This window comes from Hyperolius riggenbachi, chromosome 12 (assembly GCF_040937935.1).
Source record: "Hyperolius riggenbachi isolate aHypRig1 chromosome 12, aHypRig1.pri, whole genome shotgun sequence".
NCBI lineage: Eukaryota > Metazoa > Chordata > Amphibia > Anura > Hyperoliidae > Hyperolius > Hyperolius riggenbachi.
Genome location: NC_090657.1, coordinates 81,478,748 through 81,496,659, shown reverse-complemented (window position 1 = coordinate 81,496,659; position 17,912 = coordinate 81,478,748).

The following is a 17,912-nucleotide window of genomic DNA, read 5'->3' as shown; positions in this document are numbered from 1 at the left end:
ATATACTGCAAAAAAAAACGTGAGACGTTTCACTGAGAAACTGATTTGAACTCATTTTTAATTAATTTCAATGCCAAATCTTATTAGAGTATAATAGTGAATCTGTGAGAACATATGGAAGCATCATAATAGCTTTGGAGATAATATTGCATGGCAGGCTATTTCTCTTGGCAGCTCATGGTAACACTCCAATCCAAATAAATGAAAAGAGGGAACAAAATGCTGGCCACTCACATAATTGGCATTTGGCTAGTTTTGCAAGTGTCAATACCGACATTCCTGTAGCATCCTCCCTGGAATATTAAAAAAAAAAAATGTTGTAAATAAAATGTTGGACATTCATACAGTATACAATGACTATGGAGTAATAAAGTAATTTATCCCATATTTTAGAGTTATATATCTCATAGTTTTGGTAGTACACATCTACTGATTCACTAATATTAACATACATGCAAAACAGTTATGTCAAATCTTTTCTCATTAGCAGTTTGATTCACACACCTTAAAGGACAACTGAGGTGACACGTGACATGATGGGATAGACATGCGTATGTACAGTGCCTAGCACACAAATAACTACCGGTAGGCTGTGTTCCTTTTTTACTTTCTCTTTCTAAAAGAGTTAAAAAACAGGTATGCAAGTGACAGTTTCTTTCCGGGTCGGGCCCGGGTCGGACTGGGTCAGACTACAGCGTAACCCTCACTGATCAGTAATTACAGACATAAAATACTTTCCTGTCAGTAAATGGCTTCTGAGAGCAGGAAAGAGGTAAAAAGAGTCAATAATTCATAGATTTGAGCTCTAGCACACTTTAATGAAGGTGTCATTGAGAAGAGACAATGAAACAGTAAAAACTTAAAAACTAGCTTTATATATAAAATAAAACTGTGGTATATCTAAAAAAAAGTTATTTTTAGAAGAAAGACGATGGATACTGTTGTTTTTCTCATCAGCTTAATTTTCCCTCGGATGTCCTTTAAGGCCCATACACACGCCTGACTTAAGTCGGCAGATAACGACTGTCTCAGTCAATAATATGGTATGTGTATGGCAGCCCCAGACCCGAACCCCAACCAGCGAGCAATTAATTTGGCGAATTTACTCAGCCCCAGTGATGCGATCCCCTGCCAATCCCATTGTTCACTCTGCTCCCCCGCACGCACGCGTCGCTCATCGTCCCTCCGTCGTCTCACCGCCGCCCACCGCATAGAAACACAGCGCTTCGTCAGCTACACAACTGGCATGCATGTGTGCAACCCGGCCCAGCAATGTTACCCAAGAGAATCGGGTCCTGAACCCCGATGAACGACATCCGTCAAAGGTGTGCTTTATTTTATGAATTATCTCAGCTATTAACTCACTATTTATATCTCCTTATCTGTCTGAACTCATGATTAATCACCTTGGATCTGATGCACAAAAGGCTGGTAAATGTGCTGTATGCAAGAAGCGCACATCAAATCTACTGTCCCTTACTGGCCGTTTGTGAACAAACCTCTTGGACCCTATATTCAATTAACATTCCTCTTGAGTTTTCTAACAGGAGATGTTTTCACACCTTATCTAGCAAGTAAGTAAATATTTAAAATACATTTGCTACTACTTATTTGGCTACTTTTTAGTACATTTTCAATCGCCAGTTGCTTAATTTTGCAGATAAAATCAAAATGTGTCTCCTGGAGAAAAATTAATTGATTGAGGACCCCAATCTGTTTATCGCATGAACTTGCTTTCTTTATAGTTGTGGTGAGATAAGGGAAGAGGAAAGCTTTGTGAATCAACGCATATATTTCTAATGTGAGAAAACTCTCAAAACTATTCCTGTTAAGGCTCGTACCAGGGGCGTAGCAATAGGCCCTGCAGCGCCTGCGCCCGCGGGGGGGGGGGGGGGGGGGGGCGGCCCCCCCCTGGGGCCCGCTCGGGGCCGTTTTTTGGGGGCTGGAGGGGTGGCAGCATGAGGGGAAAGCCTTGCCCACAGTCGGCGGGGAGAGGGGAAGTTCCCCCCTCTCCCTCACCTCGGGGCTCTCCCCTCCAGCTCCCCTCCAGCTAGTGAATGTGTGTGGGCAGCGGGCAGCGGCGGCGGGATACATACCTTCTTCCTTGCGTTCCATCGCCGCCTTCTCGCTCTAGCGGCTGACGTCACTTCCGGAAGCGGAAGTGACGTCAGCCGCTAGAGCGAGAAGGCGGCGATGGAACGCAAGGAAGAAGGTATGTATCCCGCTGCTGCCCGCTGCCCACACACATTGAAATTCTGCAGGGGGATTTTCAGGTGTCTGCTGCCCACATTACGATTTTCAGGTACCTGCTGCCCACATTACGATTTTCAGGTGTCTGCTGCCCACATTACGATTTTCAGGTGTCTGCTGCCCACATTACGATTTTCAGGTGTCTGCTGCCCACATTACGATTTTCAGGTGCCTGCTGCCCACATTACGATTTTCAGGTGTCTGCTGCCCACATTACGATTTTCAGGTGTCTGCTGCCCACATTACGATTTTCAGGTGTCTGCTGCCCACATTGCGATTTTCTGGTGTCTGCTGCCCACATTACGATTTTCTGGTGTATGCTGCCCACATTAGGATTTTCTGGTGTCTGCTGCCCACATTACGATTTTCAGGTGTCTGCTGCCCACATTACGATTTTTAGGTGTCTGCTGCCCACATTACGATTTTCAGGTGCCTGCTGCCCACATTACGATTTTCAGGTGTCTGCTGCCCACATTACGATTTTCAGGTGTCTGCTGCCCACATTACGATTTTCAGGTGCCTGCTGCCCACATTACGATTTTCAGGTGTCTGCTGCCCACATTACGATTTTCAGGTGTCTGCTGCCCACATTACGATTTTCAGGTGTCTGCTGCCCACATTACGATTTTCTGGTGTCTGCTGCCCACATTACGATTTTCAGGTGTCTGCTGCCCACATTGCGATTTTCTGGTGTCTGCTGCCCACATTACGATTTTCTGGTGTATGCTGCCCACATTAGGATTTTCTGGTGACTGCTGCCCACATTGCGATTTTCTGGTGACTGTTGCCCACATTGCGATTTTCTGGTGACTGCTGCCCACATTGCGATTTTCTGGTGACTGCTGCCCACATAAGGATTTTCTGGTGACTGCTGCCCACATTAGGATTTTCTGGTGACTGCTGCCCACATTAGGATTTTCTGGTGTGTGCTGCCCACATTAGGATTTTCTGGTGTGTGCTGCCCACATTGTGATATTCTGGTGACTGACTGCTGCCCACATTAGGATTTTCTGGTGACTGCTGCCCACATTACGATATTCTGGTGACTGCTGCCCACATTAGGATTTTCTGGTGACTGATGCCCACATTGCGATTTTCTGGTGACTGCTGCCCACATGGCGATTTTCTGGTGACTGCTGCCCACATTGCGATTTTCTGGTGAACTCTGCCCACATTACGATTTTCTGTCCCACATTACGATATTCTGGTGAACGCTGCCCACATTACGATTGTCTGGTGAATGCTGTCCACTTTACAATTTTCTGGTGACTGCTGCTCACGTTACGATTTTGTGGTGAACTCTGCCCACATTATGATTTTCTGGTGAACTCTGCCCACATTATGATTTTCTGGTGAACGCTGCCCACATTACGATTGTCTGGTGAATGCTGTCCACGTTACAATTTTCTGGTGACTGGTGCCCACATTACGATTTTCTGGTGAACTCTGCCCACATTATGATTTTCTAAAGGCCCACATTACGATGTTCTGGTGAACTCTGCCCACATTACGATTTTCTGGCCCACATTACGATTGTCTGGTAAAATGCTGCCCAATTTACAATTAATTTACAGTGAAACGCTGCCCCATTACGATTATTTGGCACCTATGGGGGGGGGGGCCCATCCAAATATTCGCAGGGGGGCCCAGTGATTTCTAGTTACGCCCCTGGCTCGTACACAAGTGCAACTTTTACGCATGACCAACCCAACCACATGACTGGCTGGACGACCAAGCAACTGCAGTACAAGTCGATCAAACAACTTCACGATATCAGCCCAACAGTCATGTCGCCTGTTAGATTGGGGAAACCGACTGTTATCAGTCACATGTCTAGTTGTTGTCACATTCCCACATCCAACTATCATCCAAGAGACCAAGTTTGGACGACAGTTGGGCAGAAAAGTTACATATGTGTACGATCCTTAAGATATCTGAAACTGACTCACTGATGCAGTGCAGTGGAAATATTTGCAATAACTACCTTATTCTGATGCATGTTTTGGTGTAATGTGGAAGTATGGCTAAAGGGTTTGTAAATACAGTAACTACAAATTGCACTTAATTTGGCAAGACAAATTTTTTAAAATAAAATTGTGACTTGACAAGCAAGCAACGTCTTGCTATACAAGCACAGAACGTATACGCACATCATGTCATCGCAACTGAACTGATGGATCTTTGGCGCTACAGGACTGTACAATGTCACAGTGTTGGGACTGTATAATGTCACATTCCCGCCAAGTCCTCAAAAGGGGCAAAAGCAACTGTCTTTGGAAAAGTTCCTTGTTAAAGCCACAAAAAGATTTGGGTGAGCCAGCAGATAGCTACAATTCTCTTATAGCAAAGGTCTTCCTACACAATAACCCTTTAGTCTCCCTTCTCCACCAGCCACAATTCTTTTCAAAAGTAAATTGCAGGATCATTTGTTTTATCGTATGCATTTTTACGTTTTACAGTACATAGTTACGGTATTTGGGTTGAAAAATGACATATGTCCATCGAGTTCAACCAGAAAACAAAGTACAACACCAGCCTTCTCCCTCACATATCCCTGTTGATCCAGAGGAAGGCGAAAAACCCTTACAAGGCATGGTCCAATTAGCCCCAAAAGGGAAAAACAATCCTTCCCAACTCCAGATGGCAATCAGATAAAATTCCTGGATCAACAACTGTATTAAATATGTTTCTATAAACGTTTTAGATTGTGGATTGAATCATCTGAGTTTCCATTAATTCTTATGGGGAAATTCCTTTCTTATCATGGAAATTATAAAATAGAACAATTCATTAATCCGATCTGGTATTCTAGAGAAAACAGGTGATGTGAAAATGTTTCATTTTATAGCATCAGGCTAATCGTATCTTGCTTGGTTCTCATTTAAAGTGTACCTGAGACGGGAGTGCTTATGGGGCTGGAGGAAGCCCCGAGTGAGTATCAAAATGTTTTTTATTCTCGTCTGAGGTTTATTTTGACCACTTCAGCCTTCAGTCGTTTTTCACCTTATGCATCCGAGCAATTTTTGCCTCCCATTCATTCGCCAATAACTTTATCACTACTTATCACAAAAATTGATCTATATCTTGTTTTTTTCTGCCATCAATTAGGCTTTTTTTGGGTGGTACATTTTGCTAAGAATTATTTTTTTTCTAAATGCATTTTAACAGGAATATTAAAAAATGGAAAAAAATAATTATTTCTCAGTTATTGGCCATTATAGCTTTAAAATAATACATGCTACCATAATTAAAACCCACACATTTTATTTGCCCATTGGTCCCGGTTATTACACCATTTAAATCATGCCCCTATCACAATGTATGGTGCCAATATTTTATTTGGAAATAAAGTGCATTGTTTCAATTTTGCATCCATCACTATTTACAAGCTTATCATTTAAAAAAATATTAGTAATGTACCCTCTTGACATGCATATTTAAAAAGTTCAGACTCCTATTTATGTTTAGTTTTTTTTAAATTGTATTTTTTTTTTTTTTTTTTTAGTTAAACATTTTATTTTATTTGGGTATTTTATGGGTGTGGGAGGTAAACAGTTAATTTTAAATGTAATTTATTGTGTGAAAAAAAGATTTATGTGCGTGTAGTTTTACTATTTGGCCACAAGATGGCCACAGTGATTTTGTTTAACCATTTCAGGACCACAGTGTTAAACCCCCCTAAAGACCAGGCCTTTTTTCTGTTAATTGGCCACAGCAGCTGTAAGGCCAAGCTGCAGGGCCGCACAACACAGCACACAATTGATTCCCCCCCTCCCCCTTTTCTCCCCACCAACAGAGCTCTCTGTTGGTGGGGTCTGATCGTGCCCCCCCCCCCCCGTGTTTATTTTTTTGATATAAATATTTATGCTGTGTTTTTTAAATATTTTTTACTATTTCTTTAGTTATATCTTTTTTTTTTAAATTCCTCCCTCCCCCCAGCCGGCCAATCCTGGCGATCGCCTGTCATAGGCTTCTGCCTATGAGAGACGATCGTTCGCTCTTCTGCCCCAAGGGTACAGCCGGGTACTAACTGAAAAGACGGCGGTTTCCCGAACAGCGGTCAACGTTCGGAGACTGAAGGCGAGATGGAGCTCCACCCCCCAAGCATGAGATGCGCGCTCAGCCTGCACACGATCCCCTGAAAACTGCAGCCCCAGGACTTGACACCAGTTGGCATTAGGCGGTCCTGGGGCTGCCGTTGGCGTGGAGTGGTCTCTAGGTAGTTAATTCCCATCCTGTAAGCGAGAGTGTTCGCTTACAGGAAGCACAAAGAGGACATGCTTTTTTTTTCTATCAGGGGCTTAGATTAATGAATGGGAACTATGTTCCCATTCATTGATCTCCGGGCTACTGGGGGCGTGGCACAGGAGCACGCAGGCACACACGCACGATCACGCGCGGGAGCACAGCAGCCCAGCAGCAGCCTTTTGGATGTGAAAGTCACGTCCAAAAGGCGAAAATGGTTAAAGCAAATCTGAAGTGAAAAAAAAACTTAAGAGATAATGAATTGAATGTGTGGTACAGATAACAAATAGAACATTAGTAGCAAAGAAAAAAACTCTCATGTTGTTTTCCAGTACAGAAGAGTTAAAACACTTGAGTTGTTATCTATGCAAAACAGCTCTCTAAGCTATTCAACTAACTTTGTGGAACTCAGTCCTGTTTTCTAAATAGCCAAGAAACTGTGAGAGACAGCTTGAGATAAGGTTTTACTGGAGGGAAGTTCAAAAGGGTCATTAACTCTGCTCTGTTTTACAGCTTAAAATACAATGTGGTTTCTAATCTTGTGAAGCTGTAAAATTTTGAATATCTCACAAAAGTTCATTTATTTTAGTAATTCAACTTAAAAGGTGAAATTAATATATGAATTAATGATTAATTAGCCAATTAGAGTCTGACACTTTGAGCTTAGAATATTGAACATTTTCACAATATTCTAACAGTCTTAAATATTTATTTAGGGTTTTCATAAGCTGTACGCCATAATCATCAAAATTATAACAAATAGGCTTGAAATATCTCGCTTTGCATGTAATAAGTCTATTTCATATATTACTTTTTTCTTTTAAGTTGAATTACTGAAATAAATGAACTTTTGCACGATATTCTAATATTTCGAGTTTCACCTGTATGACAGAATGAAGTAATGTAATGAATAAAGCTATATAACTGAAAATAAGTTATCTACTACGCGATCTCCTGTAGTAGCCGGCCCCAGGACTTGACGCCCATTGGCGTGGGGCGTTCTTTAGGTAGTTAAAGCAGGGTTCAGGAACCTTTTTGGCTGAGAGAGCCATAAACGCCACATATTTTAAAATGTAATTCCGTGAGAGCCGTACAATAGGTTTAAAACTGGTGATGTGTATACAGTTGATCCACTGGGCATCGGACTTGTCAGACACATCAGACACATATTCAGCTTCTATAGGGTTTCAGCAACATCAGCAATTTCCCCAAGAGCCAGACAGGAGAAATACAGACTAACAACTTGTACAATTAGCGAGCTGACTTGGGGGTTGATTTGCTTTGTAGGACGAGATCCCCACTCTTTGGCCCAATAGACTGCATGTCAAGTGACAGGCAGCCTATTGAGCCAATCAAACTACGTGGATCTCACTCTACAAAGTCACTGGACCTGACAGGGCCCAGAGTGGGGCAATTGGAGCAGCCGTTACCTTTGTGGTAGCACGAGTAAGTTAGTAGTTCATGCTACAGCAGTATCGTGCACTACTTTGAAATTTTTACTTGCTTGATCAGTGTAGCTTAGTGAATCAACCCCTAACTGATTTGTCAGTGAGCCAGCCAGATGCAGCCATCAAAAGAGCCACATCTGGCTCCCGAGCCATAGGTTCCCTACCCCTGCTTTAAAGGGAACCTAAACTGAGAAGGATATGGATTTTTCCTTTTCAAATAATACCAGTTGCCTGACTCTCCTGCTGATCCCGTGTCTCTAATAATTTCAGCAACAGCCCCTGAACAAGCATGCAGATCAGGTGCTCTGACTGAAGTCAGACTGGATTAACTGCATGCTTGTTTTAGGTCTGTAATTCAGCCACTACTGCAGCAGGACTGCCAGGCAAAAGGTGTTTTTTAAAAGGAAACATCCATATCCCTTTCAGTTTAGATTCCCTTTAAATCATATTGTATGTGTTCTAGTTTGTCCCTCCTCTCCCCTTGTACTTGGGCGATGTGTGGCATGTATAAGAGCTAGTTTATCCCCTGGGCTCACTCTGGTGTTTCTCTCCTACTAAGACTGCACAAAGAGCTCCTTTTCTCACAACAGTTTTTTGATGGACTGATGTTTTCATTGCTGTTTTGAGTATGAGATCGTATCCAATATCATTCTTAACTTTTGAGATTCTATAGTGGCATCTAGTCTCTTACTATCTCCTGCATCAGGAAAAGAGGAGACCTACAGTGGGTTGCAAAAGTATTCGGCCCCCTTGAAGTTTTCCACATTTTGTCATATTACTGCCACAAAAAGGAATCAATTTTATTGGAATTCCACATGAAAGACCAACACAAAGTGGTGTACACATGAGAAGTGGAACGAAAATCATACATGATTCCAAACATTTTTTTTTACAAATAAGCAAACTGCAAAGTGGTGTGTGCATAATTATTCGGCCCCCTTTGATCTGAGTGCAGTCAGTTGCCTATAGACATTGCCTGATGAGTGCTAATGACTAAATAGAGTGCACCTGTGTGTAATCTAATGTCAGTACAAATACAGCTGCTCTGTGAGGGCCTCAGAGGTTGTCTAAGAGAACACTGGGAGCAAAAACACCTTGAAGTCCAACGATTTTGCAGTAGGAGAACAGAGGCGCCAGCAGAATAAAAGTGGATAAAACCTTTAAAATTTGCTTGGAGGAAGTGGTGGACTTACCTCCATAAAGCAGACACGAAAGACTGTCTGAAAAGTAGCAATCACATTTATTATATGGTACCCCAAAAGTGCAACGCGTTTCGCAGGCCGAGCCCGCTTCATCAGGCAATAAAGTGGGGACAAAACAGAATTCCAGCAGTAGCAGGTGTAGCGCCTCACTGACTGAGGCGCTACACCTGCTACTGCTGGAATTCTGTTTTGTCCCCACTTTATTGCCTGATGAAGCGGGCTCGGCCTGCGAAACGCGTTGCACTTTTGAGGTACCATATAATAAATGTGATTGCTACTTTTCAGACAGTCTTTCGTGTCTGCTTTATGGAGGTAAGTCCACCACTTCCTCCAAGCAAATTTTAAAGGTTTTATCCACTTTTATTCTACTGGCGCCTCTGTTCTCCTACTGCAAAATCGTGTCCACCCCTGGTGGAGGGGTGATCTACCCCTTTTTCTCATCTACAGAGAGCGACTTCTTAATCCTGAGTGAGGACAGGTCTAATCTCCTCACCTGCTTATACAGTGGTTGCCTGTGTGGTAACCCACGTTTGTGAGTATATTCTTCTCACTGATTTGCCTTACTTCGTTTATGTTTTAACATACTACACTATATTGGGCTCTCGGTTTCTCTATATTGAAGTCCAAAGAACACACAAGACAGGTCCAAGACAGGTCAGGGATCAAGTTATTGAGAAATTTAAAGCAGGCTTAGGCTACAAAAAGATTTCCAAAGCCGATCATTCAGAAATGGAAGGAGTATGGCACAACTGTAAACCTACCAAGACAAGGCCATCCACCTAAACTCACATGCCGAACAAGGAGAACGCTGATCAGAAATGTAGTCAAGAGGCCCATGGTGACTCTGGACGAGCTGCAGAGATCTACAGCTCAGGTAGGAGACTCTGTCTATAGGACAACTATTAGTCATGCACTGTACAAAGTTGGCCTTTATGGAAGCGTGGCAAGAAGAAAGGCATTGTTAACAGAAAGCATAAGAAGTCCCGTTTGCAGTTTGCCACAAGCCATGTGCGGGACACAGCAACCATGTGGAAGAAGGTGCTCTGGTCAGATGAGACCAAAATGGAACTTTTTGGCCAAAATGCAAAACGCTATGTGTGGCAGAAAATTAACACTGCACATCCCTCTGAACACACCATCCCCAGTGTCAAATATGGTGGTGGCAGCATCATGCTCTAGGGTGCGTCTCTTCAGCAGGGACAGGGAAGCTCGTCAGAGTTGATGGGAAGATGGATGGAGCAAAATACAGGGCAAACTTGGAAGAAAACCTCTTGGAGACCGCAAAAGACTTGAGACTGGGGCGTCCAGCAGGACAATGACACTAAACATAAAGCCAGGGCAACAATGGAATAGTTTAAAACAAAACATATCTATGTGTTAGAATGGCCCAGTCAAAGTCCAGATCTAAATCCAATCGAGAATCTGTGGCAAGATCTGAAAACTGCTGTTCACAAACGCTGTCCATCTAATCTGACTGAGCTGGAGCTGTTTTGCAAAGAAGAATGGGCAAGGATTTCAGTCTCTAGATGTGCAAAGCTGGTAGAGACATACCCTAAAAGACTGGCAGCTGTAATTGCAGCAAAAGGTGGTTCTACAAAGTATTGACTCAGGGGGGCTGAATAATTACGCACACCCCACTTTGCAGTTATTTATTTGAAAAACATGTTTGGAATCATGTATGATTTTTGATCCACTTCTCACGTGTACCACTTTGTATTGGTCTATCACGTGGAATTCCAATAAAATTGATGCATGTTTGTGGCAGTAATGTGACAAAATGTGGAAAACTTCAAGGGGGCCGAATACTTTTGCAACCCACTGTATCTATACAATATTGTGACAATATTGTGATATTTTAAGATTTCACATTCATACTGAACTTTTGCACAGGACAGAAGGAAACCATATACAGTAGAAATGCACCCTGTATGTATTTAGAGAATTTAGCCTGTCTAATACCCCCTCATCAGTGACTACTAATCACAAGGTGTAATTTGATCTCTCAGCTGTGTCAGGTCAGGAATCTCCTCTTCCATGGCAGAGAGGTATTTGGTGAACAAAGGATGTTAACAATATGTCTGCTTCTGTGAAAGCAGAAGGTAGACACACTGCAGATTTATTGCAGGATTTGTATCAGCTGTAATAAAGAAATGTTTTCCTTTAAAGAGAAAATTCGACCAAGAATTGAACTTTATCTCAATCATTAGCTGATACCCCCTTTTACATGAGAAATCTATTCCTTTTCACAAACAGACCATCAGGGGGTGCTGTATGGCTGATATTGTGGTGAAATCCCTCCCACAAGAAACTCTGAGTACGTATTCCTGGCAGTTTCCTGTCTGTGAACCTTGTTGCATTTTGGGAAATAGCTGTTTACAGCTGTTTCCAACTGCCAAAAAAGCATGCAGCAGCTACATCACCTGCCAACAGTAAAAATGTCACCATGTAATAAATGTCAGAATGCAAATCAGGGATTTAAAAGATTTTACAATGGGCAAACACTGAATAAATCATTTATACATAATTATTGTAAATATGAAGCACTTTTTTATTACATTAATTTCACTGGAGTTCCTCTTTAAAGGTTATTATGCTGTTGCGTATCTTATAAAGCAGAGAGAAAGTTCTGAGTTCAGGTCCTCTTTAACAAGCTTTACCTTACTGGTGGTGACAGAATAGTGACATGTATATCAGTACTCAGGCAGATTCAAGGACATGGTGCGCATTAACTAAAAGAGCAGACTCCATTCGCTTGCATAGGTCATTACTAGTCAACTTGTAAATCTCTTGAAAGAGAATCCTGTCTGCAGATTGTGGTTAGCTTTCACTGTGTAAATGCATGCAATTATCTTGCTGAAGAACACAGCTGGGTATTTAACAATTCATGGTGCAGTCTGGTGCAGTGTTTCTGCTAGAAGATTTCTCTCAGTTCCTCCCTGTCTTCCCGGTTGCATTTTTTCCCATTTGTGTGTTTGAAAATGTATTTGCTGACCATTTGTATGGGCAGTGTGTAAGGCCTGAACGATAGTATTGAGTGAGAGCCTCTTGGGACTTGTGGCCATAAAGAATATATGTATTCAGCTTAGTTTATTTTTAGTCATGTATATGGTCTGTGTTTATATTTCTGTGGTACTGGCTTTCCCTCCTTTTCTTTCAGGGTCCTGGGATGTTACTGAAGCTGTCATCTCTGGGCAGAAATTTGACAGTTAATCTGTCCTGATTGGCAGCTGTCAGAGGGAGTGGGGAATCGGCAACCAATGATCTGTGACTTTCTCTCACAGCCTGAGTGATGCTGTCAATTTCTCCTCACTTTCAGTCAGGACAAGCTGCGATCTGCTCCCACCCTCTTTTTCGGATTTTGGACTGTCGGAGGCTACTGTCTTTTTTGGCAGTAAAAGTTGCCCACGGTGGTGGGCGGGCTAAGTTATGACCTTTAAGTTGTATGATGATTTATGATTGATGATTTGATCAATGATATTCTTGTTAATAAAATTTCATTAAAGTTATATTGGTTTATTTAAATGAATAATATAAATATTTACATTTATTAAAAATAATGCCTCCGGAAAATTTTAATCCACATATGGTTTGTGTGTGTTCTTTCAGTTTTGCATTTATTTTGTATATGTGCCTCTTAAAGTCCCATGAGTGTGAGAGTTTGTTGCTCCCTGCAAAATTGGTTTGAAGCATAATGTGTACATTGAAAAAGATTCAGAACACCAGTGTGATCCCAATGAAGGTTTCAATGCATGGAATGTCTGCTTGCTTTGCTAAGTTACAGATTGCCCCGCAAGTTCATGGTAAACCAGAACTCCTAAGAGCCCAATCACATTTGCAGTCGCAAAACGCTAGCAATTAGCGCTAGCTTTTTGCACAGCGATTTTCACGCGATAATCGAGTATGTTTCACTGTATATGTATAGATCTGTGTAGCGCTCAACATAAAAGTTGACATAAAATCATAGAATAGTAGTCCAGGTCAGTGATGTACAGTCCTAGGATAAACAACCAATCCACAAACAATCCACACAGGGTACTCTCACCGACTCAGGTGGCTGATTATGTTACAGATCAGCAAAAAAGGCACATCAGACAGATCTTTGACCACTTGCATCCATCTGTATCTTGAACTCAGAAAAAAATAAAGGCACATAGCGTAATCCAGCTTCTGAACAATGGTATAACTGTCTCATGCACCCTCACACGTGTATAAGTGTTCAAGCTTGGCAACCCTCCACCAGCAATCTCATAAAACTGTTATACGCTCACCAGATGGACGTGCTGATCATGCAGAAGACCAGCTCACAGCGCTTATCAAGTCCTTGATCGTCCGGACTCCTCTTAAAATATGCAGCTCCTTAAAAACGCAAAACAAACGTTGCATAGCGTAATACTGCTTTATTTTAAACGTTTAAAAGCATATCGGTGCACTCACATTTAGGTAGAAACAATGCGCATTGTATATAAAATCCTCAGCGTCTCACAGAGCTTCCGCACTAGTATCTCCCAGCTCCAACATGCCAGAGGCATAGCCTAACCGGTTTCGTCAAATGACTCATGTTTCACTGTATGTTCTCGCAATTTTTTTGAGCATTAGCATTTCCTAACGCTGTAATCGCGATCGCTAAAAAATTGCGAGAAAGCGCTGCAAGCACCGCATTCACATTTGCTGCTAATCATGAACCGCCAATCACGGCAGTGAGATCACTGCCATATACTTTTTCTTGCACCAGTGCTTTAAAAGTGTTTGCTGCATTTTGGGGGGGGGGGGGGGGGGGTTGTTTTCATGGAGAGAGAGGCTTCATACAATATTTTGCTGGGCAGGCCTACTTAGACTGCTATTAAGTTCATGTAAATTTGACTCCACCCATGACCACATCCACCTTCTGTATGTGTCGACACCCATTTTCCATCTGGAGTGCCCAAAAGTGCCTGGATCCTCTTAGGATCCTAGCAATGCCCCTTGGTCCCACAGTGCATCGCTGCTGAATATGCTGGGCGTTTCAAGTCCTCCATAGAGCAATACCAATAATAACAACCAATAAAAAGAGAGAAGAGTACAATTTGCAATTGTTTGGTTTGTAAAATAGACAGTACCAAACAATCCTTTTTTTAGCACTGGGCAGCCTCAGCAAACTAATCCTTTAAAGCAAAACACCAGGATTCATAAACTGACTGTTTAGGAGGAACAGAGAGGTTTGATGCTATAATTTACACCTGTGTGCTTCTCAGCCTCGGGGAGATATGTACCGTACTTCTGAAAGTCATTCTTTCTGAGCTGCTGATGTGTTTTGGAGCAGAAGGCTCATATGGTGCTGGCTACCCGAAAAGAGTGAACTACAAGCTCCCTGTGCCCTGGATATTCAGCAGCAGGTCAGAACTCATCATTTTCCAAACACTACCTCCTGAGGACTGCATGAAATGTAACTGTAAATTATAGTCTTATACTTCTCCCACCAACCACTGATTATATTTCTTCCTGGCATTCTCCTTTACAGAAACAAGAGAACAATTAAAGTGGTACATTTCTTGTACAAAACTAATTGTTGATAATTTACAAACAATGCCAACACAATAGCTAAGATAGTCCATTAAGAATGTACATAATTATATAATAACATCTTCGCCCATGATGCAAATGCACAGATACTGAAAGCATAACAAAGAGGTGCTGGGTGACCCATTGAGCACATACAGCAGGGATTTGGCTCGGTGACAGGAGACGGCAGTTGATGTTGAAGAGGCAGCAACAATTCTTGCACAGGGAGAGGCATATCAATGGACTTCAAGTCATTGGCAATCAAAAAAACAAACAAACAAACAAGAAAACAGATACATACCCAAGGAGAGCGAAGGAGCCTCTCCTCTCCTGGTGCCCTTGTTGTAGCAGCAGCTCCTCCGTTTGAATCCCTCTCACGGGGGACTTCAGAAGTCTTGGGGAGCCGAGTCCTCCTGAAGACAGGCAGCCCCATGCTGCACTTGCTCATGCGCAGTATGGAGCTGCCCGTCATCGGGAGCTCTTGGGCTCTGGAAGACTTCCAAAGCTTCCTGTGCGGCAGAGAGAGAGCAGTATTTGACCAAATTGGTTGAATATTGCTACCGGGGAGCCAGCATTAGAACGGGGACAGAGAGAGAAGTGGAAAGGCTCTGTAGATCCCAGAGCCTACCCTCCTCGTAGGTAAGTATCTGGCTTTTTTTTTTTTACCATTCACTTTAAGCTAAATACTCACCTTGCGATGCAGGTAGATGGATCCAGTGACGTCTCCCTGATGACGAGCGATCCGCCGATCCATCTTCTGGCCGGCGGGTATGCGCGACGTTATGCAATGGGCTTGATGAGACTTCAGGCGATCACGGTACTTTGCGCAGGAGTCCTCTGGGATCTTTAAGACCTGACGTGATGGTCGTTATCGCTGCACAACGCTAAGAGACATTTGCGTGATTTCAAGATCGTGTAAACAACTGCTCAAAAAAATCCCCGGTGGTCAGGGAAAAAAATTGAAAGAATTGCGAGGTGGGTACAGGCCTTTAGCAATCATGCACAGACAGGGTTCAGTAGTATCTGTAAGCATATGCACATCTAGCCCTCATGATTGTCCAGAGTGACAATTCAGAATTACATTGTTAAGAGGTCTACAACCAAAGCAGTTAATTTGGGTGCCAGAGGTGCCACAGTAATTGGGTGTGCGGTAGGCGCCAATGTAAATGGCCATGACTGGAGGCTATACAGGTTAATTTGGGTGCCGGAGGCACCACAAGAAATAGCAGGTGGCCTGGTCCTACATATAGTGGGCACAAACTACTCGTTATATGTATCCACAGTTTTTTATAGCAGGTGGACCCAGTGCCTCTGGTGCCCGAATTAACCCTTATAGCCGCTAATAGTGGCTATTTAAATTAGTGCCTATGGTGATGCCTGAACTATCTATTTGTATGTGTAGGCTTAGGTTTCATTAAGGGGGTCAGTTAACATTAAGCATGGGTTTCGGTGGGCCTTTAGTGTTGGACATACAGTAGGTTACACATAACAGACCCCTGGTCCTGCCCATATACAGAAAAAAAGGCCATGTTGCATGGCTACGCAGTATACATCAATTTAATCCCTCCCCTTCTGTATATATAATGATCCAGGCATTCAGAAGGCCAATCATGTGGTCTCTGAAGAAATCGTCGTGATCCCACAACACACGTTAGGTCCGGTGGGGTCGAGCACACTGCCTCTTAGGTATACAATCCCCTCTCTAGCATTCATCTCAGGTTTTCTGCATGTCTGTGTTCACAGCCCTACCTCTCAAATCAACTGCTACCTCCTATTGCACAGTGCACTTTCTACCTTCCTTTTCACACCGTGGCTTTGCACAGTGCACTTTCAATGCTCTCCGTTATGCACAGTGCACTTTTCTAAAGGTTGTTCTTAACTTGCCATTTACCGCCTGGTATTAGTCTATTTCTTTATGGGCCCATTTCCACTATCGCGAATTCGCATGCGGTTTTCGCATGCGAATTCGCATAGCAATACAAGTGAATAGGACGGTTTCCACTTGTCAGGATTCCTTTGCATTTTTCTGTGCAGAAAAAATTCGCATGGCAGAGCCATCAGAATTCGCATACCGCATACCGCTATGCGGATCGCATACAATGTATTTAATAGGAAATTCGCATGCAGTTTGGGTATGCGAATTTTCATGCGAATTTGCATAGAAACAATGGAAAATCACGCCAGCACTGCCATGGTTACATTCGCATACATCGTCATCCATGCGAATTTGCATGAAAATTCGCATAGAACCGCATGCGAAATTCGCATCCGCATGCAAATTTTTCCCGCGACGATTCCCACCGCACAAGTTGAAATGCAGCCTTACTCCTGATAGGCAGCTGTTATATTTGTTATACTGTGGTTAGTTATTGTGTGTTATTCGTATTTAATTGGTTACTACAGATAAATACCTCTTACCTATTTTATAGATTGTACACCCATATTATCATAAATTTGATGGCACCAATATATTATGATATGGTCTTTCTCTCTTTGTATACAACTATGGTTTTTGGCCTGTTACACAGGATATTATTGATATTATGCTATTGATCTAGGTGGTGCTGACCTAAATACTATTGTTGCTTTATATCACATATCTTCAACTGCAGATGATGTCTATTCATAGCTGTCAATTAAGATGTCTGTCATGATCTCAGCTCCTCCTCTTTCCAGTAGCAAGTCAGACACTTCTAGGAGCCGGCACCAAGGGCCGGACTCCTTGCAGAGCGGGGATGGCATCTTCAGGGTTCCCGCGGGTGCATGCAGGTAGGCTTCCTCCACTGTTGCCAGGCGATGGAGGCATGTGAGACGTTCCACGTACACTCTCCAGCACCATCACTAAACAGGAATTAATTGGCTCCATTGCCAGAGCCAATCATTATTGAGTGGAAGTGCTTTCCATTGGAGAGCATTGTGGGTAGTCTTTCCTCATTGGCTGATGCCAGTACAAAGGCCTTGCTCTCAAGTTTGCTAGTTTCCTGTGATAGCATTTGTGGCTTGAGCTAGCTGCTGGGTGTGGAATTGCTTTCTTTTATGATCTACAGTATTTCCTATTACCTGACTACTCTATCTGATTGCTGCCTGGACTGACCATTGCTAGTTTTTACTACTCTTCTGCCTCATCTTTGTATATCCTGGTTTAGATTATTGTGTACGACCATTGGCTTGTTTGACCACGTTATTGGATTGCCCTTTGACAGTCATCTGATTCCTGTGTATGACCTTT